Below are 22,523 nucleotides of genomic sequence, written 5' to 3'. Positions count from 1 at the left end.
CGTGTAAGAAAAAAGAAGGTGAACTCAACAATTCTCTTCCTCCGAGTTGGGAATATGAAATAAGCCCAATTATCCAGGAAGCCTTAAAAAGGAAACTATATTTTTCCTTGTTAAACACCTTGTTTCTTCTGAAAAATTTTCCAGTACTTTGCAGCTGCGGTGGTTTTAATCGGGTGGGCAGCCGAGTTCCACCACGGCCACTCTCTCACTCCCCTTCCTCAAAGAGAAAGGGGGAGCAAATGCGATGCAAAGGGCTCAAGGGTTGAGATAAGGACGGGGAGATAGCCCCCTGCCCCTGCTCCACGTGGGGTCCCTCCCACGGGATGCCGTCCTTCCCGAACTGAGCCTGCGGGGGCTGCCCGCAGGCAGCAGCTCTTCAAGAACAGCTCCCACATGGCTCCGTACCACGGGGTCCATCCATCCCCCAGGAGCAAACTGCTCCAGCACGGGTCCCCCACGGGTGGGCGGCAGCTCCCCCCAGCCCCCCTGCTCCTGCATGGGCTCCTGTCCACGGGCTGCAGCTCCGGCCCGGGGCCTGCTCCTGCGGGGGCTCTCCATGGGCCGCAGCCTCCTCCAGGCCACATCCACCTGCTCCACCGGGGGCTCCTCCACGGGGGGGCTGCAGCGTGGAGATCTGCTCCGTGTGGGACCCATGGGCTGCAGGGGGACAGCCTGCTCCACCAGGGGCCTCTTCTCATGCTGCAGGGGACTTCTGCTCTGGCACCCGGAGCACCTGTCCCCCTCCTTCTTCGCTGATGTAAGTGCCTGCAAGGCTGTTTCTCACTCCTCTCTCTCTCCCTGTGAAGCAGCCTTTTTTGTTATTTTTTTCCCACTTCCTTAAATATGCTCTCACAGAGGTGCAAACAACATAGGTTATTGGCTCGGCTCTGGTCAGCAGCAGGGCCTTTATCTGACATGGGGCAGCTTCTAGATTCTTCTTACAGAAGCCACCCCTATGGCCCCCTGCTACCAAAACCTTGCCACATAAACCCACCAGAGCAACCCTTTTGGTGAAGAAATTTTTCCTAATAACCAACCTAAACCTCCCCTGGCGCAACTTAAGGGTTTTTGCTCTTGTCTTGTCACGTGGGGCTTGGGAGAAGAGAACCATTCCCACCTCCCTGTGTTAGTAATAGAAGAAGAAATAATACAATATTGTTTAATATGTTACATTTGCGATGTACTGTTCCGAGGCTGCGCTTGGAAGATACAAAATATATGTGTAAGGGTAACATGAGAGAATGCACCGATTCATGATGAGTTGTAAGGCGGATTAGAAGAATGCTCAATTTGCAAGACATCTGGATAACTGGGGCTTCTTGGACTCTGGGAACTGGATCAAACCAACCTTGCGGTTTGGACTGAGACCAAGGGCTCAGAGAGCATGCGTGAGAAGGAAAGGTTAAAAAGTTCAACTCTGATGAAGACATCTTACTTCATCCCGACGACCACCCGGACGACCACCAGAGAGTAGTACGCAAGCGCAGAAGGACTGATAAGATAACTAGCATACGAAGCGAGGCTAGGCGGAGCTAGGAAATGAATATGCATAGATGAGTTGTGAAACCTAATGCATATGTAGTATCTTAGGAGATAAAAGAGAACTAAGAGAACAAATCAGACGAAGTTAGATTTGGGCAGGCATGCCCCTAACTTTCGGCGCCTAATAAAGCACCTTCATATAATCACTCTGTGGATCATGTGTTTTCATGAACGCTAACATTTTGGCGACCCAGATGGGACCTCGTGTTCACTGCTGAGGCGGCTCGCGAACTGATCACGCTCCAGCCGGCACCGAGGAGTTTCTCGGGGAGCCATCGGCCGCGACCGACCCCCGCTGCTCACAACGTACCTCTGAAAGGGTAAGAAAAAGGTGCTTTCTGGTAATCGGTACCGATCTGGTCTGGGAGCCTGCCGGTCAGACGCGGCGAAAGCCACGGACGGTTGGGCTAGGGAATTCCTGTGGTAAGCCTAGGCGCCGTCCATCAGACAGTCGCGAAAGCGCTGCAGGTTCGGCATCAGTGGTCTGGTTTTGCTGCAGGCTCAGCATCTGGTTCGGTTCGGTAAAAGCTATAGCTGATAATGGAAAAACTTAAAAGTATTCTGGGCGGTAATGCTTCAGTACCGCGATCCTCCCCTTTGGGCTGTTTACTAGCACACTGGAAGGAGGGGTGTTTCGGGCAGGAGTTACGAAAGGGTAAACTGGTTGATTACTGTAATGTTTGGTGGCCACAGTACGAACTAGAAGATCAAGAAAGTTGGCCAGAAAACGGAACCTTACAGTACAATGCTATCTTACAATTAATGTTATTTTGTGAGCAAGAAGTGCAAGGGGCCTCTCTGTGTGATTGCGTGATTGTGTTGTGAGTGAGACGCAGCATCGCTGCGAAGCGAGTGCGGAGTTCCGATCCGCGGTTCCATATTCTCCGCGAGGGGAGCGGCCGGAGACGAACGAAGGGCATGACAGACCGAAAAGAAGTGCTGTTTTATCCAAATGTTGATTGGTGGTGCCCAATATATGGGCCCGGCGGTGCATCTTGCAATCCTATTTCGTTCTTAAATGTTTTGAGTGTGACAAGGAGGAAGGTGGGAGCATTATCTAAGTAACAGTTTAAAAGTTTCGGTATATTTGCGGTGGTGTTTGGTCGGTTTCCCAAGTATCAGGGGAAGGGGGCTGACTGATTATCAAAGCGGTAGAACGGAGAGTCACTTCTTTGGTGGTTCGGGCTTGAGCCCTGGGAATTTGGTAAGAAGGGGGAGAGCGAATTTATTTAGGCCTCAATACCTTTTAAACCCCCGTCTTGATGGATACACAGGAGTGATTCCTTGTTTTGTGTAGGCTTACTAACAAAGTGCATGAGAAAAATTAGCATTCGGCTTGAAATTCGGCCTTGCTGAAATGTAAATTTTGTGGAAAAGGTGGTATTGTTTGTCTAGAAGACGGAAGGCTGAGTGCTTCAGGTGTTTTTCCGAAGTCCTGTGGATTTATGATTGGAACGGGGCTCATTAATAATCTGAAATAGTGAAGTTTGTATGTGGAGTCTAATCCTAGAGAATTGGGACATTTGAGAAGATTAGGAAAACACAGTAAAAACCTGCAATAAAAAGGTTTGCGTGGAAATTGTAACAAGGGACAGTAATTAATATAAATAAATAAAAGGGAATGGGAAATCAAGGAAATGGGTAATATCCAAAACAAAGACGTTTTAAAGAAAGCCTCCTTGGGTGTATATTGGCACATTGCAAGGATATTGTCGGAACGGGGAGTGGGGGGGGCGCGGAAAGCAAGAGGATTTCCACTAAGTATTGCAATCAATGGTGGCCACTGTATAAACTAAATGGCCACTTTATGGGTCAATCGACTATAACAGTGTCTTGCAATTAATGTTGTTTGTGAGGAGAGAAGGAAAATAGGATGAAATGTTGTATACTGGTATGTTGTTTCAGCATCTTGGAGGGAAAAGGTATGGAATTAAGTTGGCCCCTGACTGAGCCTTTGGTGTTGGCATTAGAAAAGTACAGGCTGGAGGAAGATAAAGGAAGTGTTAAAAGGGTTGTTGAAGGTGTTAAAGGTTGTGTGGCATGTAGTATTTAACAGAGCTCTTTGAAGTTGAATGAGCAGGGGAAGAGGATGTAGGAATGTTAATAGTTCCGCCTCAACCCGAGGCTGAGATCTCGAAATCACGGTGTGAGCCCTCTGGGGCAGAGGGACCATGATGGGTCCGGGAGAGATTTGTCATGGAAACAGAAAAGCAGCTAACTCTTAAAACAACCTGAGTTCATGTGTGAGCTCAGATTGCCAACGGGACCGCTCAGGGAACTTTCAACCATTGCATTCCCCTGACCGACCCCCCCCCTCCCCACTGAGACCCTTACCACCCCGGAAATTATGTAAATACCAAAATCTGTTTAAATTAGGAATTGAGAATCTGTTCCAACAAGGTCCAAAAGAAAACCCTATGGAATTTTTGAATTTTTGGACCAACTTTGAAATGCAATGGAAAAAAAAAAAAAGACAGAAAATTTGGACCTGGCTTCAGAAAACAAACAGAGGCAATTGGCTAGCCTCTTTCTAGGGCAATCGGCCCCTGATATCAGAAAGAATTTGTCTTAGGCTGCAGGATAAACTTACAACAGTCAGAAATGACGGGGACCTGGGGCATCTACCCTAGCAGGTCCACTAGTTGAAATAAAGCTAGGAAACGAAGAGAGAGGCTTGAATTTTTTGTTGTTGTTGGTTACAGGAGCTTCTTTCTCTGTGTTAATTAGTCTGTAAATGTAATAGGAACAACATATTCAGTGTTAAATAGTTTAAAAGGACGATTAGGAACTAAGACAACTACAATAATTGGAGCCACAGGGAAGGAGGAGGAACGGCCATTCTTACAACCCCTTGATTTGCGTTTTGGGGGTAAGGAACTAAACTATGATTTTTTGTATGTACCAGAATGCCCGATTCCACTCTTGGGACGAGATCTATTAGCTAAATTAGATGCAACAATAACCTTTGAGGATGGAGAATTAATAATGAAGGTACCTGAGTCCAAAGTAGGACAAATCCTAATGATCAAAGATAAACCCTTTGTTAATATTCCAAGAGAAGTAGAAAATGCAGTTATACCAACAGTATGGGAAACAGATGTACCAGGGAAGTCGAAACTGGCACAACTGGTAAAGGTGGAATTATAGGAAAGAGCCAAACCTGTTCGAATCAAACAATATCCACTTAAGATAGAAGCTAGGCAGGGGACAGTGAAAATTATTGACAAATTTCTCAAATATCAGATTTTGGAAGAATGTAAATCGGAATACAATACTCCAATTTTTCCAGTAAAGAAGCGGAATGGCGAATATAGATTGGTACGAGATCTTAGAGCAATAAATGAAATAACAACGGACATTTACCCGGTAGTGGCTAATCCTTACACATTGTTAACATCTGTGAGAGAGATATATAAATGGTTTACTGTGATAGATTTAAAGGATGCCTTCTTTTGCATACCTCTTGATAAAGATAGTAGAAAATTATTTGCCTTCAAATGGGAAAACATATTGAAGTTTTTGTACCACATATGGTAACAACTGTTTTAGAACAAAAGGGGGGCCACTGGTTATCACCCAGCCGAATGATGAAATATCAGGCAATACTAACTGAACAAGATGACGTAACCTTGAAAACGACTAACCTGTTAAATTCAGCAGTATTTCTAGGAACTGTTCCAGAAGAAGGACCGTTGGAACACAACTGTGTGGAAATAATTGAACATACCCATGCGAGCCGCGAGGATTTGAAGGATGTACCCCTTGAAAGGTATGACTGGGAACTTCTTACTGATGGTAGTAGTTTTGTGGAGAACGGAACACGATATGCAGGGTATGCAGTAACAACCCTGAAGACAGTGATCGAAGCAAAACCTTTACCACCTGGAACATCAGCACAGCGAGCGGAACTGATAGCCCTGACTCGAGCACTGGAACTGAGTAAAGGGAAGATGGTAAATATTTGGACAGATTCAAAGTATGCTTTTGGAGTAGTCCATGTTCATGGAGCATTATGGAAAGAAAGAGGGCTGTTGTCCTCACAAGGAGCCAATATAAGATATCAAGAGGAGGTGTTAAATTTGATAAATGCGGTACAAAAACCAAACCAAGTGGCTATTATGCACTGTAAAGCTCATCAAGGAGGAACCTCAAAAATATCAGAAGGGAATCGGCTGGCAGATCGAGCAGCTCGACAAATTGCTCGGGAGGTGTGGAATGTAATGGCTTTGGTACCACTCAAGGTAGGCCCCACTTGTCTTAATCTTCCCAAGGAACCAAGATATTCACCAGAGGATGAGAAATTAGCAAATCTCCTAAAGGCCCGAAAGAACTCTGATGGATGGTATGTAACTGCTATGGGCCAGGTAGTAATACCCCCCTTGGTGATGCGAGAAATACTTCAGATGAGACATAATGAATGTCACTGGGGTGCAGAGGCAATGGTAACATTTTTAAAACGTAGCATCATCTCTACACACATGTTAACAATGGCAAAATCAGTAATGTCAAAGTGTGAGATTTGTCTGAAAAATAATCCAGTAGCAAGAAAACATGCTGAAATGGGAAGAGTTAGAGTAGGAATAGAACCAGGAGATTACTGGCAAGTTGATTTTGTAGAGTTACCTAGGACCGGGGGATATAGGTATTTGTTAGTAGGGGTTGACACCTTTTCCGGATGGCCGGAAGCCCTTCCCTGTCGCACCAATCAAGCTAAAGAGACAGTAAAATGGTTACTGCGGGAAATCATTCCGAGGTTTGGGGTACCATTAGGAATATCCTCGGATAGGGGTCCGCACTTTGTTTCATCTGTGGTTAAAGACGTAAGTCGACTATTAGGAATTTCTTGGAATTTACATACTGCATGGAGACCCCAATCTAGGGGACAGGTAGAAAGGATGAACCAAACTCTAAAGGGACAGATCAGTAAAATCTGCCAGGAAGCCAAAATACAATGGCCACAAGCTTTCCCTATAGCTTTACTGAGAATAAGGATAAAGCCAAGGAGTGGAATGTCAGTAAGCCCATACGAGATAATGTATGGAAAGCCTTATGAATCCCCAGAACCAAATCCTAACATGCATATAACAGGGAACCAGGATGTTTATAATTATGTATTGTCTCTTGGTAAAACTTTAGCTCAACTTCAAAGTGTTCTGGTGTGGAAGCGACCGTTGGCACTGGAAAATCCTATCCACGACATTCAGCCAGGTGACCGAGTGTACATTAAAAACTGGAATGAAGAACCCCTGAGAGAACGGTGGGCCGGACCTTATCAAGTATTATTGACTACTTTTACAGCTGTAAAGGTAGAAGGGGTGGATGCTTGGATTCATTATACTCGGGTGAAAAAGGTTCCCGAATTTTGGTCAGTGCGAGCAATCGGAGATACAAAACTACAGATGAGGCGCGTATAACCATACGATGTTGGGGTTCTTAACAACAGTATCGATAACAGTAATTGTTTTGTGTAAATACCTTGTAATTGAGTTCCTAGAAATACCAGAAAAATATAAGAAAGAGGAAATATTCAGAGGAGAAAATGTTACTTTGGAATGTGGAATGCACAACGATAAACCAATAACAATTAGCTCTCTACAGGTGGTGTGGGGAAAAATAAATGACTCCAGACAGAGCCAGGAAATATACGTAGACACAACCAGGGACAATACAGGACTGAAGGCTGGATGGAAGGGGAAGGCGTACGTAAGTAAACCCATAGAATTGGGCCAACAACTGAGAGGAGCTACCACCTGAACCCTGTTTAGTGTTACTAAAGTCAACAAAGGAAACTACCGGTGCATGGTAACACGTGAAAATAGCACAGATTACGGGATAAGAGAAATATTGGTATATCTGAAATTGGATAAAGGAATATTGGTAGCCCACTGAAAAGGATCTAGAAGAAAAAGAGAGGGCCAGGTGCCATGGACACAAGTGGTACAGATCCCACACAGGCAACCATCAGAGAATTTACTGGTAGGATTGATTAAAGATTTTGCCATAATGAAAGGAACTGATAGAATTACTGCTTGTATGCCCATTCCAAAAGCAACAGGGGACCCGCTTGAGTGGGGTATAACCACCTCCCACTGCCCCAAGTAAAAGGAAATGAAACAATTCAATGTAAAGAAGTGAAAGTTTTAGAGAGGATAAATGTTACACAATACTACAGGAAACTGAGCCCCCCAACATCGAGGTCTGAATGTGAAAAGAAGAACTATCATTTCATAACGATAGGCAGATTTAAGAATGTGGGACAGTGTCATTACGACGAACTACGTGTAGTAGAAGGAGTTAGAGAAAAGATTGTTTGGGAATGTCAAGAGAAAAATAAGCCAAAAGGAATGAAAGGGTGGGATAGTGATTGGACAGTAAGTTTATTGCAGAAATTCCAGTATGGAGGGAATACATCATGGTGTATTAAATGGCAGGGAAAGCAGAATGGAACTGATCAGTTTTATACAGTAAGCCGGGTTGATAGGAGTGGTAGACAAGAGTCAACAAAGGTAGCTTGGTGGACTTGTGAGAAGAAATATACTTGCGACAGCAATAATGAAGATGTTGAGCACTTACTTCCGGTATTGATAGCTCTTAGGGCAGGATGTGCTTGCCGAGGAATTAAGTACAATTCGGAAAGAAATAGCCAGGCTAGTCAAGTCGCAGTGGATTGTAGCTATAGTACCATACAAAGTCCAGGACAATTTGTATGGGCAGCCAGTAATGGAACTTGGACTACACACCCACCGATAGATGGGGAAGTAAAAGAAATAACTCTAGGACTCCCTCCCCACACTGCGTCCAATATGGAAAAAGTCTCCTTTTAAGGGAAAGTTGGAAACCCTACAAATTAGTAGGGCAAAAAGAAGTTTAGAAGAAGGGGCAGATGAAGATATATGGCATGAACCCTCGGATGGAGTAAAATTCAATTGGGCATTAGAATCTCTATTTGCAAAGGTAGCTACTTATCGAAATAGGGAAATGATTTATAAACTTACAGGACAAGTGAGTAGGCGCACGAGAGCCACGAAAGAAGGCTTTAGAGACCTTAATATCCAACTACAAGCTACAGCTAAAATGGTGCTACAGAATCGATTAGCATTAGATACACTGTTATTAAAGGAACATGGAGTATGTGGATTTCTAAAAGATCGTATTGATCATTGCTGCATCCACATTCCAAATGTGACTATTGATGTAGAACATGACATAGAACAACTGGCTCGAGTGGAACAAGATGCAGAACAGGAAGAGAAAGATATGACAACAAGCTGGTTGGATAACATTTTTAGTGGATGGAATATTAGTAATTGGGTTAAGTCCTTACTGGAGACAATAATTATATTGGTGATTGTAGGGGTACTAATTTGGTTAACATTTATAATGCTGAAAAGTCTGGTTCTAAGGAAGACAACCTGGAACCGGACAGTGATGCAAACTATTGCTCGGCAAATGGAACCACATCCTCAATATCCTCCACCGGCATCTAACAACTTTGGATTTCAGAGAAAGAATCTGAGGAACCCAGGAGGTGAAATGGAATGAAAACCGAATAGACAAGATCAGTTTCAGATCAAGTGAACCCAACCAGAAGGGTGAACGTAACATAAAGCAGAAGTGGTGGACTTATGAAATGTTGTGACAATCCTAATCTTTGTAATTTCCTTGATTCTTAATGATGTAATTTTCCGTGATTATATTATTGGTGAGCACTGAGTGTAAAATATTTTAGTTAGTTAGTGAAAGCATTTGCCCTCCTCGAAAGGAGTGAAATGCTTTCAAAGGGGGGAAATGTTAGTAATAGAAGAAGAAATAATACAATATTGTTTAATATGTTACATTTGCGATGTACTGTTCCGAGGCTGCGCTTGGAAGATACAAAATATATGTGCAAGGGTAACATGAGAATGCACCAATTCATGCTGAGGAGTAAGGAGGATTAAAAGAACGCTCAGTTTGCAAGACATCTGGATAACTGGGGCCTCTTGGACCCTGGGAACTGGATCAAACCAACCTTGCGGTTTGGACTGAGACCGAGGGCTCAGAGAGCATGCGTGAAAAGGAAAGGTTAAAAAGTTCAACTCTGATGAAGACATCTTACTTCATCCCGACGACCACCCGGACGACCACCAGAGAGTAATACGCAAGCGCAGAAGGACTGATAAGATAATTAGCATACGAAGCAAGGCTAGGCGGAGCTAGGAAATGAATATGCATAGATGAGTTGTGAAACCTAATGCATATGTAATATCTTAGGGGATAAAAGAGAACTAAGAGAACAAATCAGACGAAGTTAGATTTGGGCAGGCATGCCCCTAACTTCCGGCGCCTAATAAAGCACCTTCATATAATCACTTTGTGGATTATGTGTCTTCATGAACGCTAACATCCCCAGCCTCAAAAACTGCATTGCCCACGACCCCCAGGCAGCTGACCCCCTCTGCAGTTGCAGCACAGGTGGAAATGGGCGCATGGCTGGAGAGATGCACCTCTGCTCTGCTGGAGCTCTGGCTGCAGAAGACATGCCCCATGCCTTGGACCCATGGGCGTGAGGGCAGAGGGTTTTCTGGGTGGGAGAGGAGGCAAGGGGGCATGTTCAGAGGAAGGGGTCTGCACTGAATGGAAAAAATATGGAGTTTTCTGATGAATTCTCCCTCTGACAAGATTTCTGATTAACTTTCCCCTCATTCCTTGATCATATCCCTGATGCCTGAAGGTTTTATTTCTGGGAGTTGTTTCCCTGTCTCATGTCTTATTCCTGTTTCTGCTCACAGCCTCAACCAAATCTGTGTGCAGTAATCGTTGCCCTTCAGAAACCTGCCTGTATGCAAGAGACTGCCTAGGTGCATGTGCATCTTTGCAGGTGCAAAAGGACCTGTCAGAAAGCCCTGCTGGGTTCAGCAAAGTTGATGCTGTCGCTTTCAATATGAAGAGGAGAGGCTGAAGGTACATTTGGGGCAGCTCACAAACATACTGATCCTCAGAGTTACAGTTCAGGAGTCTCAGCAATGTGCTCAAACTCACAGCTCCTCTTCCACTTCTTCCTGCTTCCCCTCCTGTCCAGTAGAGTAGGCAATTGAAAAGAGGGCAGAAAATCCCTATTTTGACCTTGTTTGCTTAGAAAAAATTGCTTGGGAAATGCCCTTGTCGTACAATGGAGCTGTGAGCAGGCTGCCCCAGGCAGCAGCCTCCCGCCAGCAGCAGGACCCTGCCCTGCCGGGGGGGCTCCTTCCACCCGCAGCTTCTCCGCGCAGCGCCCTGGGCAGCTCCCCGGGCAGGCTGAGTGCTGAGCCTGGCAGGCGGCAGAGGCCCTGCCCCGGCACACAGCCCCTGGGGCACAGCAGGGACCCTGCTCTGCACCACAGCCCCGGGCACCCCTGCCTGCACCCCAGGATTCACAGCCTGCAGCTGGCCTGCAACAAGGGAGCCCTCGGAGGCCTGCACGTTCACCCTGCAGCAGGGAACCTTAGCAATGGAGCTTGTGCTTCTCCACACTAAAGAAATACCAAGTGCAACCAGCCAGATCTTCTGTGGGAAGTTCTGGGTCTGGAAATCTTCCCTGATACTCCTGTGCACTGCACTGCAGAAGGAGGCTTACCCTGTTATGTGCTATGAAGATTTCTCCTCCTCTCAGCTCTCAGTATTCTCATATTCCACTCAGCCGGTAACCTCCCTCTCCCTTCTCTCCCCTACCCGTGCCAGCTGCAGGCAGTGCCCCCAGCCCTGCTGCGCTGGGCAGAGGAGCTGCTCCTGGGCAGAGCTGGCTCTCTGCAGCGCTGCCCGCTTGCCAGGAGCTCCCCTTGGGCCCAGGAGCCCGGCCCAGCTCAGCAGCAGAGGCCCAGCCCAAGGCCTCCCTTGCTCTGCCCCCCACCAGGCTCCCTGCCCATGGCCCTGGGGCTGCAGGGGAACCTGCTGGGAAACAGCCTGAAGGGATCCCTGGGGTTCCCTCCCTCACCTGGCACACACACTTCTTCACACCTGGGTCATTTCCCCTAGCAGAAAACCACTCCTCGAAAGGAGTGAAATGCTTTCAAAGGGGGGAAATGTTAGTAATAGAAGAAGAAATAATACAATATTGTTTAATATGTTACATTTGCGATGTACTGTTCCGAGGCTGCGCTTGGAAGAAAGGTGCAAGGGTACATATGAGATATGTGCAAGGGTAACATGAGAATGCACCAATTCATGATGAGGAGTAAGGAGGATTAAAAGAATGCTCAATTTGCAAGACATCTGGATAACTGGGGCTTCTTGGACCCTGGGAACTGGATCAAACCAACCTTGCGGTTTGGACTGAGACCAAGGGCTCAGAGAGCATGCGTGAGAAGGAAAGGTTAAAAAGTTCAACTCTGATAAGACATCTTACTTCATCCCGACGACCACCCGAGAGTAATACGCAAGCGCAGAAGGACTGATAAGATACGAAGCATACGAAGCGGGGCTAGGCGGAGCTAGGAAATGAATATGCATAGATGAGTTGTGAAACCTAATGCATATGTAATATTTTAGGAGATAAAAGAGAACTGAGTGAACAAATCGGACAAAGTTAGATTTGGGCAGGCTTGCCCCTAACTTGCGGCGCCTAATAAAGCACCTTCGTATAATCACTTTGTGGATTATGTGTTTTCATGAACGCTAACATGCCCACCTCCCTGCCCTCTGCCCAGCGCAGTCCAGCAGCTCAGGCTGGGCTGGCCCCAGGGCAGTGTCCGGAGCAGGCTGCTGCAGGGCTCTGGGCACTGCCACCACAGCCCCAGCCCCTCTGAAGGGCACAGCAGCTCCTGGGGGCACAGAGGGCTCAGCCCCACAGATGGGACATCCAAGGCACAAGACAGCCCCCGGGAGGCCCGCAGCCCCTCCGTGCCATCCCTGGGGGTCTTCAGGCAGCTCCTCCTGCCCCAGGGCCAGGGCAGCCGGGCCCAAGCTGCTGCAGCCAGAAAGGGTTTGCTGGTCCCGTTACTTCCTCATCAGCTGCGATCCGGTCTCAGACAAAGAAGAGGCTGTAGCTGCATTTAGTTTGCTTAAATATGCCGAGAGCCTGGGGATAGCTTCTGCCGAGAGGCAAAACCCCTCTCTCAACAGAAGGGACGAGGAACAAAGCCTTCATCCTGTTAGCCTGATCTCACAGTGATACCCAGGCACAAAGCTGCAACAAGTAGCATTCCAGGAGCATCCGGCCCTATTGCTTCTTGTGCAACTGAATGGCCGCCTTCCTGAGCCTGTCGGGCTTCTCGGGCGTTCGACACCGCAAAGAAAAGGGAAGACGAGGTGGTGAGGCACAGGGAGCGAGCAAAGGCAGGGGCGGGCAGGGGCGCCCCGGGCACACAGGCCAGGTCCCCCCCTCAGGCCCCGAGACGCCCCCAGCCCGCCCACGACTCCTAAGATGGCGGCGCCCGCCCTGCCTGGTCAGGCGGTTGCACGGTTGCCATGGCAGCGAGCCCCAGCCAGCCGGCAGGGGGTGGGGCTCCGTTTGCCTGGCGGCTCTGGCAGCCAATCGGAGCCCGGGCTGAGGAGAGGCGAGCCCTGAGGGAGGAGCGGGAGGGAGGAGCGGGAAGCACTGAGGGGAGGCAGAGGCTGTGAGGGGTGGCTCCCAGAGCCCCGGCAGCGTGAGGGCAGCCGCTGCCCGGCCCTGCGTCGTGCCGTGGCGTGTTGTGTACCTTGGGGCGGTTCCCCTGGCCTGGGGACAGGCCGTGGGCAGCCCCAGTCAGGGGGAGACTGGCCCTTTAGCCCCGGCTGGGGTCTCGGAGCTCTTCTCGAGGACTGTTTCCTGGGAGAGCCTCGACGGTTCCTGGGATGGCGGAACCTCAGGCAGCACCGAGCGATTCTCGGAGAGGACCCCGATCCCCGGCCTGAAGAGCCCCTGAGCGAAGACCGCTGCTTTTTAAGTACAAGGGCAGTCTTTCAGAAATTGTTGGCCCCTGCCCGTGAGACACCGTGGAAGCTGCGCAGGGCTGTGGTGCCCGACAGGTAGGTACCTATCAGGTCCAGCAGTGGTACCCTCTTCCCTTACAAATGGTCTAGTGAAGGAGGAGCATAATGCTGTGCGCTGGGGCAACAGAACATTTGCTAAAGCATTTAAAGAAGTCATTTATACGCAGGACTATGGTGGAGACTATTAGGTCGGTCACCGAAAGGTGTGACATATGTTGGAGAAATAATCCGATAAACATGCAAAACTCCACTGCTGAGGGGCAGGCGCCTGGAGAGTATTGGCAGATAGACTTTACCGGACTGCCTAGAAAAGGGGGGCTGAAGTATTTGTTAGTCAAATTTGTTAGGTGTGGCCTGCAGCTCCCACAGGCCTCTCAGGAATGTCCCAGGAATGCGTGCGTGGTGTTTTTCTGGGGTGCTTGTGTATGCCTGCATGTGTCATCGCCTGGGTGAGGTGCTTGCCAAGAGGTTGTGAGCTGGCTGGCCTGGAGCCTGAGGTGTCTTTTCCTTGCTTTCCAGGGACTGAGGCTATCTGGGATGCTGTATGCGACTACATTCCGAAAGAGCTGAAGCGGGATAAGGTGGGCCGGTGTCGTGGGCCCTGCATGAGGCAATCCCTGCCCGAGCAGCATGGCGGTGCACTGAGACTGCCCAGGGTGCCCGGAGCAGCTTCTTGGCCAGCTGGGAGAGAAACCAAGGCCAGATGTGCTCTGCCTCTCAGGTGTTTGGCACACCCTAGGGCTTCCCTCTTCCCTGCGGTCTGAGTGGGGAGGGCGAGCAGAGAGAGGGGGGAATATCCTGGGTCCGTGCCTAGGACAATTGCTGGGAATCAGTGCCAGGTCTAATCCGTGTGCTGGAAACCTCTGGGCGCTTCTCTAGCCAAGGGATGTTGGCAAATGCTGTGAGGGGGGAGACGAAAGAAACTGAGGATGCGGCTCTTTTGCAAAGCTTTCCAAAGTGCCCCACCTTGCCCCATTGTCCCTCAGGAGTGGGCAGGGCACAGAGCAGTGTCCCCCTGCTCTGACAGCCATCCCTTTTCCCGTCTCTCAAGAACTCCCTCATCGGCCTTTCTGTCTTTTCTGTGTGCAGGGCGTTTGGGTTGCGGGACTCGGGACCTTTGGTGTTGTCCGAGAGCAGTTCCATGGCAAAGAAGGGCTGCTCTTGGTTCGAAGACCTTTCTTCCAGCTGGACATCGATGAGTTGTGGCTGGAGGAGATCTACTGTCCCACTGAGCTCCTCCCTGGTGAGAAGGCAGCAGCCCCCCTCTTCCTGCCCCATGTCCGGAACGGTTTGTTCTCCCTGCTCTTTGGAAAGGCCTGGGAGAAGTAGAGGATTGTCTCCAACGGTCAGGGTACAGCTTGAGTTCCCCCAAAAGAAACCGTGCCCCAGGAGCTCTTTCTCTTAGCGACCCTTTCTCTGGGAACTTGTTCTGAATGTTGCAAGCAACTTGGGCTTGCCGTGTCGCTGAGGATGTTGCTTCTCCTTGCAGATGGTGTCAAGATTGAGCCGCTGAAGTACGTGCAGCTATCGCGAGCCACCTCCTTCCCGCTGCACGTGGCGAAGAACTGCGTGCAAGAGACCATCCTCTTGTACTGCTTCCTCGTGAGGAACAAGGAGCACGTCCCCTTTGCCGTCAGGGACATTGGAGTTCTGCCACGCGAAGATGGTTTTCTGTGCGTGAAGTCTTATCTAGACTGCGTCAAACGTCCGGAGAGCGCCGCGGGCCTGGTTGCACTGCTCCACAGCGTAAGTTGGTGAGGTTTTGGGGGCTACTTCCATTTCTTTGGGAATCCTAGCAAAGGGTGAGCAACCTGACTGCTATTGGCCAGCCCGGACATGGCAGGCCAGTCAAATGCCTTTCCCCACGCTTGCCCCCTTAGCTGCTCTCTCCACGAGCAAAGAGAGTTTCTTCTGAGCGTCTGGATGCTTGCCCCTGCAAAAAGCCTGGCAGTGTTACTGTACAGCCTCCATATTCTGCCATTCTTGTGCCCGTGCTGCCGCGATTCCCGTCAGAGAGAATTGCCTGCATGTGGAGGGGAATTTAGGCTACCTTCTGTGGTGCTGCGGGAAGACTGACAACAAACCCCATGCATGGACATGACGGAAAAGGGATGCCATGCCTTGTGCGACACCAGGAGGATTACTGCCAGCAAGCTGCAACGGGTAGGAGGCCAGCCTTCTTCAAGCCCGTGTCATCGTTTGTTTTCCAGGTTTCATCTGACTGTGAGGAGAAGGCCGGAGGCCAAAGTTTCCACCACCTCGCAGGAGGAAGCTGCAGGAGAGCGCAGGATCAGAAGAGGTAAGGGAACAGGTCCCTGCTGTCTGGGGGTGGTCCCTGTCCCGTGCTGGCTGACTTGAACCAGGTTAAAAGGCAGTGCCCACGCAGCTGCTCGGAAGAGCTTCCTCCTTTCCTAGTTTCAGAGTGCCATCCTGGCAACCTGCTGCAGAGGAGGAAGTAGCTTTCCCTCCCCATCCTGACAAGCTGGGAGCCAGGCACAAGGCAGCAAGATGTGGAGAAGAAGCCTTCTACCAGGTGAGACCCCTGGGGGAAAGGAGGAAGGAGCCCCTTGCAGCCACACTGGAGAGATGTCCCCTTTGGACCCACCAGCCGCAGGGTGGCTCCTGACACACGTCCCAGCGGAGGCCGCTCTCTCAACGGATGGCAAGCATGCAGCACGTTTGCCTGAGACTGGCACACCAGCTTCATTTTCCAGCAGGGCCCCGATCCTTGGGGGAGCTGAACGCAGAGCCTTGTTGCAGAAGCTCTTCTCCCTTCAGGAGCCCCCCCACATTGCAGCAGAGCCCATCTTCTTGTCTGTGGGAGCAAACGTCCCCTGCCTTCATTCTAACATGTCTCACCGTGTCTTAGGATTGCCGTGGCCCCATCTCCCCTGCTGTTTCTTCCAGCCTAAGGAGCTGTGATACCAGATGGAAAAGTTTCTTTCAGGCATTTTTTTCAAACGCTATCCCAAACGTTGTGGCAGGCACAAGAGAGTGCTGAGGTAGGGAGATGGCATGACTGGCCTCCTTACCTGACGGCTTTCTCCAATGGCTCCGCTGGCTCCCCAGCGATAACCTGTTTTCCACCCATAAGCGCACCGTGTTTCAGGGCCACAGAGGAGAAGCTGAAGTAAAGCCCGGGTGGGCCATAATGATGTCTCTCGGATCCTGTCCTTGCACAAGACACCGCTCCCCTCCTTCTTCCACCAAAAAGGGCCTGGATACGGGCATCCCGAGCCTTCCTGAAGGCAGGTGGTGCCACAGCTTCGCGTTTGGCTCTCTCTGTCTCCGCTGAAGTGAACACGGCCAGTCCAATATGCCCGCTCGCTGCGGAAGTGCCGTCTGCTGCAGAGGCTGACGCAGCTTGCGAGCGCGGACTGGAGACCGAATTCCCCTGGGCTCATGCAGCCTCCTCCCGGCGTCTGTTTGCAGCGTGCTCCCCCCGTGTCCAGGCAGCTCCCCCGGGACGAAGAAGGCAGACAGGCAGGAAACAGCTCCTCAAGCCAAGTCCACCACCACTGCGCTCCCTGCTCCTGAAGCCTCCAGGAGAGCGCTGCAGGTACCTGCTCTGCCTTGCTGCAATGACTGTGCTGTTTGGGCCTGTACAAAAGCCTCTGTGTGGAGCGATCCCGAGCAGGTCCCTTGGGATGCGTTCGTCTTCACATTTGTTACCTCCTTCATCTCTTCCTCAGGAGACGGAAGGTGGCGTCCCGCACACCTTCCCTGCCTCTTACTGCCTCCCGTGTTGCCATGAGCCACTTCATTTTGACCAGGGGCCATGGAAAAGGAGCAAGGCCTTTCTGAGTCGTTGATGGCAGAGGGCTTTGGTCACCGCGGGCTGTTCAGCTGTGTTTGTCACGAGTTGAGGAGCCTGGCCTAGCTTCAGGGCCCCTCATCCTTGAGGGTCGAAGCACTGCTGACAGACCGGCTGAGGCGAGGGGGCAGGAGTGTGGGTTAGGCCTGAGGGACAGCTGAGACCAATCCTGTCTGCTGTTGTGTTTGTTTTGTTGTTTTTTTTGTTTTTTTTTTTTTCCCTCCAGGATGTCTGGAACCTGTCTTCACAGTGGGACCAAACAGACAGCTCATGGCCCACGTACCAAAAGCTACAAGAGCAAGCCCAGGCAGCCATGGCTGCATGGGAAGCCTGGTCTGAGGGGGAGGACCAACAGATACCCCAGGTACTGGCAGTGATCAACACCGCTGAGAACAGCGGCGATCCTCTCTGCCCGGGCTCCGAGGGCGGCAGGTCCCAGGGTGGTGGGAGCAGGACGGGCACGAGGCCGCAGGTCAGGGCTTTTGCTGCTCCTCCCTGTGAGGGAGAGGTTGTCAGCAGAAAGTGAGGGATAAAAGCAGCAGCCAGACGTGGGCTGGCAGCGCCGAGTCGCCTGGTTCGCAGGTCCTGCTGCAGGGTCCTTTCAAGAGGTCCTCTGGGAAAGAGCAGCTGTACGTCCAGTCCTGTTTGATGAGAGGGACTTCTCCTTGCAGCGATTCAACAGCCAACATGCTCGGACTCCCCATCCTCCAGCCCAGCCCAGGAGCAAGGTCAGGAAGAGGTGGAGGAAGGCTGAGAACCCTGCCCCAGCAGAGGAGTTGGGAGCAGCAGGCAAGCTGGAGAGACTCCAGCCTGAGTAAGTGTGTGCCGGCTCCGTTCCCGTCGTGGGGCACTGGAGTAGCTCTTGAGTGATGTCAGGACATGTCCAGGAGCCTGGTCCCCGAGTCCTGGGGTTGCCTGTGACACCCTTTGATTCCTCCTAAAGCGGGCATGACCTTGGTTACCGCCAAGGCCTAAAACTCACCACAGGTTGAAAGGGTGGGTGCACGTGGCACCGCATGGGTGCAGGGTCTGGATTGTAATGGGTAAAGCCTTGTTTGTTCATTAAATATTGCTGATGGGAAGGTTTTCAATGGTTAACTGCTTATACCCCCAATGTCCTGTTGAAGGAAAAAAACAAGTATAGGAATTTCCTGTTAAGTTAACAATTGCAGTAGAAACCAGCTCCAAAAAAGGGCAAAATGGCATTCCCCCTCACATGAGAACACACATATCAGCAGCAAAGTCACGACCCCGACGCAGAGGAAGACAACGATCTTCATCCCCACGACCACCAGAGGACTGACGAAGACCCCGTAGCAACAGGCCTCGCAGTCGTAAGAAGACACCAGGATGTGCCACTAAACCCGGAACTACTAGGCTATAAATGGAGACTCTGGCGGGCTTAGGTGCGCGCCGTTGGCGGAGCAGGAGACTCCCCGGCCGCCCAGCGCTGTTTTACTTATCGCTGCTTGCTGAGTTGCTCAAATAAATAGAAATTCGATCTACCTTACCCACGATGTGTCGGGAATGATTTCTACCAAAACTAATGTATAACATGGATGAGGGGAGAGGCAGAAGGGGTGTCTGACAGAGGCTGAGGGATCCCTTTCTCCTGTTGTTGCAGCCGCCTTTCCCCACGAGCACTCCAAGTTTTGGAAAGGTTGGAGCCGCATCGCCATCAACAAAGTGTATTCAGAAATGTTGCGGAGGCAAACCGGCTGCGGCAAGAGCAGCAGCAGCAGCAGCTCCCCCGGTAAGTATCTCCAAAAAGGGATGGTGCTTCCCACTGCTGCAAGGCCCATCCTTCCCCTGGGGGCAGCACTGGGAGAAAGAGGGCACGTCTCCGACACCCCTCCCGAGACGGACGCAGGCTTTGGAGACTCTGGAGACTTTGGGACTGGAGCTCCCTGACACCTGACGGGGAGCGGCTGGGCACCCAGAACAGGCTTTCCCATGTGGGATGTGAAAGTCCTGTCTGAAAACAGAGGGGTCCCCTGGATGGCTGCCTCTCCCCTTTCCAAAGCCGAGAGGCTGTCCTTCCTTTGGAGAGCGCTGACGCCAGGACACCTTGCCCTGAGGGGGAATACCTGTGCAGAATACCCAGGGTCCTCCGCTCCACCTGACCCAGCCCCAGGCTGGTGAGCTGCACCCCTGGGGACCCTGTCGTGAGCTCGGGCACGAGGCATCTGTCTCACTTCTCGGCAGCCTTGAAGCTTCCTGGGAAGCAGACCCCTACGTGCACGGCCCGAGCTAAGCCTGCAGTATTTCTCTGTGTTCAGCCTGTACACAACCTGCTCATCCTCTTTTTTCTTTTGACTCCCTAGCGCTAGATGCTGGTACCGCAGTGGAGGGGAAGGTGCTGGGAATGGCGACGGCGGCAGCAGCGGAGCTCTGAGCAAAGGGGCTGGGAAGCTCTCCCGCTTTCCACCCCTGAATGGAAAATAAAGAGCACCGGGGCTCTTCCCAAACAGACTGCTTGTGTCACTTCATCCACCCTAGACTTGAGTACGCATAAGCTGGATCTCTGCTTTGAAAGAGGAATGTGGGTTGAAAGGAGAGCTCTTTCCAAGGCTCCCATTGCTATGCCTGCGCTGTCTTAAGTGTGGCTTCCCGTCATGATGCTCATCGCTGCCAGTTGCGCGCATTTCCAGGGCAGAAGTCTGTGTCTCAGCCCACGTCCCCATAGCTCCCTCCTAGCTAGGGGAGCTCCGTGGCAGACCTGGAGGGGAGGCCCATGGGGACGAGGAGCAGGCAGAGGCATGGGGAATCTGAGGGCATGTGAAAGGACTCTCAGGGCCAGGTGTGCGGGTGTGTATGTGCTTGTGAACCCCGAGAGTGCCGTGTGTGTGCCTGCAGCAGTGACCTGCTGTCTCTGCCAGCCCCAGGGCAGGAGGGGACTCGGCTGTCTGTGCCTGTGTGTTACGTGAGGCCTGTGTGTGGGTGCTGTTGCAAGCAGCGCCTTGTCTGTGGTTGTCTGTGTGGCCGGCTGTATCAGTGTCCTCCCTGGGTGTCCCTGGCACAGGTGCTCAGCTTCGTTACTGCTTGAACCTGCAAAGGGGAAACTGGCGGTGGTGTCCCTGAGCCTGGGCGCAGACCGGCCTGGGCGGAGACCAACCCCCTGGGCTGGGGACCCTGGGCACTGGGCTGGGTTCCAGCGGCCGTGCAGGACCATGCTGGGTGGTATCGGTCTGTACTGGATCATGAAGAATGCTATCAGAGCAATCTTGGCTTCACTCCATTGTTTTAGTTATTGCTGAGAAGGGCTTGCACAGTTTTAAGGCCTTTTCCGTTTTTTTTTTTATTTTTTTTTTCACATTGCCCTGCCAGTGAGGAGGCTGTGGTTGCAAAAAAGCTGGGAGGCAACACAGCCAGGACATCTGAGGCAAACTGGCCAAAGGGCTATTCCCTAGCATATAGAATCATAGACCGGTTTGGGATGGAAGGAATCTTAAAGATCATCAAGTTCCAACCCCCCTGCCATGGGCAGGAACACCTCCCACCAGACGAGGTTGCTCAATGCCCCATCTGTCCTAGCCTTGGACACTTCCAGGAATGGGGCATCCACAGCTTCTTTGGGCGACCTCTTCCAGTGTCTCCTCACCCTCACAGTAAAAATCTCTTCCTTACCTGAGTCTATCCTCAGCCTGTCTTCATAGGAGAGGTACTCCATACCTCTGATGATCATTTTTGTGGCTCTGCTCTGGACCAAGTGCAGGTCCGGGTCTCTCTTGTGCTGGGAGCCCTGCTATTCCATCCCCCGGACTCTGGAGGGCAGAGCAGAGGGGGAGAATCACCTCTCTCGCCCTGCTGGCCACTCTGCTTTTGATGCAGCCCAGGATACAGTTGGATTTCTGGGTTGCAAGTGCATATTGCTGGCTCCTGTTGAGCTTCTCATCGACCAGTACCCCCACGTCCTTCTCCACAGGGCTGCTTTCAAGGTATTTCTCACCTAGTCTGTACTGGTGTTTCAGAGAGCCCCTCTGCTCATGCATTAGATTGGGAGGCTGGGCATCTGGTTTGGATTGTTGGAAGCCCTAACTTCAAGAAGAATTCAAATTGAGCGTTGGACATGTAGAACAGTAAAGAGGCATTTTCTCCTGCTTCTGTGGTAGGCAATGGGCATAGCTGAAACACATCTGAAACAAAACTATTACCAGCTCGTACCGTTCCAGACAGACCCTTGATGATATATGGGTCAACCCCTGTGCTGCCAATTGTACAGACCTCCGAGTATTATTTTTTCAAAGGCAGTTAAACTTAATAAGCAATGACTTTTACTGGAACACTGAAGAAAGTCTATTCATCGAAGGCTGCATCTATATTAGGTGTGGAGATGGAGCAAGAATGTAGTTTTGCAACAAATGAATATTACAGCAAGGAGTATTTGTTATTGGTGCTCTGTGAGTGAATGAATGAAGTGGCCCTGTGGCTGCCACACCTTCTGTGATGATGGTAGCAAGGGAGACCCATGTTCCTGCTGGAGCTCTTTCTAGACTGTGAATTTATCCAAACTGTGTTGTGTTCCCTTGGAGGTATAGCAACAAGCAATGTAGTCCAATTGGAGAAGATCAGTAGATCAAAGCAGCTAAGGCTAAAGGCCTTACATATTCATCATGTGGTTCCAGCATCTAGGAGCTTTGGACTAGATTCGTTTGGAGCCATTGGACAAAAACGCCTGCAAACTTTGATTCAAATCTATCCGAAGAACAGGTGATTAGTTTGGGTTTTTATATCCCCTTTCGGGGTTGCAATACATTGATCTTGCACCTGAAACAGATCTTTAATTTCTGTTTCTTTAGAGAGAACATTCATTCATGTAGCACTAATCCTCTGTGAAACTGCAACTGGATGGAGTAAATGTGATTACTGGAGTTTTATTGTAAAACTACATTCTTGCTCCATCCCAGCATCTAACAGAGATGCAGCCTTTGAGGAATAGATTTTCCTTAGTGTTCTAAGAAGAGCTGCATCCGAAGGAACTGGGGTTCTCCTAGGACCACTACAGAAATACTTCTGCTCTCCATAGCTTGTCCAGCACGGGTAGTGTTGGTCAGAGCCCAGTTGCCTCTGACACTTGGTGCATGACACTTAACATAGACTCACAGTTGACACTGAGGTCAATCTGAAAATGAGAATCGTGTTGGAGATGAGAAGAAGGTGACAGAGATGTACTTAGGGTAAATGAGTAATTTCTGTGCCCGTTTCCTCCAAGCTGAATAAGAACAAAGTGAATTAATTT

The sequence above is a fragment of the Anser anser genome, assembly GCF_964211835.1.
Source record: "Anser anser genome assembly, contig: HAP1_SCAFFOLD_54, whole genome shotgun sequence".
NCBI classification, from domain to species: domain Eukaryota; kingdom Metazoa; phylum Chordata; class Aves; order Anseriformes; family Anatidae; genus Anser; species Anser anser.
Note: the sequence above shows the minus strand (reverse complement) of the source record.